This window comes from Grammomys surdaster, unplaced genomic scaffold, assembly GCF_004785775.1.
Source record: "Grammomys surdaster isolate TR1022 unplaced genomic scaffold, NIH_TR_1.0 330, whole genome shotgun sequence".
Classification (NCBI taxonomy): domain Eukaryota; kingdom Metazoa; phylum Chordata; class Mammalia; order Rodentia; family Muridae; genus Grammomys; species Grammomys surdaster.
Window position 1 is genome coordinate 2487583 of NW_021604749.1, and position 1724 is coordinate 2489306.

A 1724-nucleotide genomic window follows, 5' to 3' on the forward strand; every position below is an offset into this window, starting at 1 on the left:
CATACATGCATGCATACATATATACATTCACACATACATGCATGCATGCATACATTCACACATACATGCATACATACATTCACACGTACATGCATACATACATTCACACATACATGCATGCATACATACATACATACATACATACATACATTCACACATACATTCACACATACATGCATAAACAAATAACAAGCTCATTGCCCCAGCCACTCTTCTGTAGCTCAGGAATAATTATGCTCTGAAATAATTATGTTCAGTGGCTTCTCGAATTATCTTTAGTGGCTGAGTCTTCTTTAGAAAGTCTCCCCTTTGTGGGTATAGTAATTTTTCTGTTGCTGTTGTAAACACCATGACCAAAAACAATGTATGGAATAAAGGGATTATTTTGGGTTATGTTCCAGAGGGATGAATTCATCATGGCAGGGAGATGCGACAGGCAGGGCAGCAGGAGCAGGAAGCTGAGAGTTCACATTTTAAAATATAAGCACAAACCAGAGTGGGAACTGGAAGTAGCTTGAGCTTTTAGTCTCAGAGTTACCCTCAGTAGCATACCCTTCAGCAAGGGTGCACCATCTTGAGCCTCATTGGACAGGACAGCTTTGGAGCTAAGTGTTCTATGGGGGATGTTTTTCATTCAAATTGTCACACTGGGGTTAAGTATCATTGGGGAAAAATGACTGGGGACCAGGAGAGATGGCCTTTTGGGTAGCATCGTGGGAGTTTGTCATGACTGGGTGTAGTTTATCTTCACACTTCATTGTGGGGTGTGAGAGAGATGCTAAGAAAGCATCTTTTTGTGGTCTCTCTTCTCCTTTCTGTAATTCACCCAGTGGTCTTTCCAAGATCTGATCTTGCTTGGCCCAGTTTGGCTCCCTCTTTAATGGAACACAAACCCCTAATGTGTCCTGCAAGGCCCTGAGGACCCAGGCCTGGCAACATCATAGCCTCACCATGTGCCACCTTCCCCTCTGCTCTCTCGTGCCAGCCATGCTGGCCTCATCTATAAGCATGCACACCAAGTTCTTGTGCTTCTCGGGGGGTGGGGGGGGCTTCGCGTTTTTTCCTCCTATCCAGGAGTTGTCTGTCAGGAGGAAGGCAACTTGAATGTCCATCTCAGATGAGTCTGGGTCAAACTCTTTTACAATTTCCCAGACTGTATAAAAGTGTGTGTGTGTGTATTGTGCAATGTATAGTGTGTGTGTAGTATAGTGTAGTGTTTTTTTTTGTGTGTAATGTGGTATGGCGTGTGTGTATGTAGTGTAATGTGTAGCGTGTGTGTGTGTAGTGTAGTGTTTTGTGTGTACATAGTGTGGTATGATTTGTGTGTGTAGTATAATGTATGTTTGTGTTGTGTGTGTGTGTAGTATGGTATGATGTGTGTGTGTTTGTGTGTGTGTGTAGTGGCTGCAATAAGTATGTATGTACAATTCAGAATCATAGGTGTCTTCTTTCTCAATGTGTTCATTATTGCCTCGACATAGGGTCTCTCACTGAACCAGAAGCTCACCATTTTGGTTAGGGTACTGTTTAGCAAGCTTTGAGTGGGGATCTACCTGTCTCTCCGTCCCAATGCTATAGATACACACAGGCACACCTGGGGTTATAGATACACACAGGCACATCTGGGGTTATAGATACACACAGGCACATCTGGGGTTATAGATACACACAGGCACACCTGGGGTTATAGATGCACACAGGCACGCCTGGGGTTATAGATGCAC

The 1724-nt window shown here is 43.7% G+C and overlaps 1 protein-coding gene across 2 annotated transcripts in view; it reads left to right on the forward strand.

Annotated features, from left to right (window-relative positions):
• Window positions 1-1724, forward strand: part of Plekha7 (pleckstrin homology domain containing A7) — a 187660-nt gene that overhangs the window by 134652 nt on the left and 51284 nt on the right. The gene's annotated exons all lie outside the window — the stretch shown is intronic.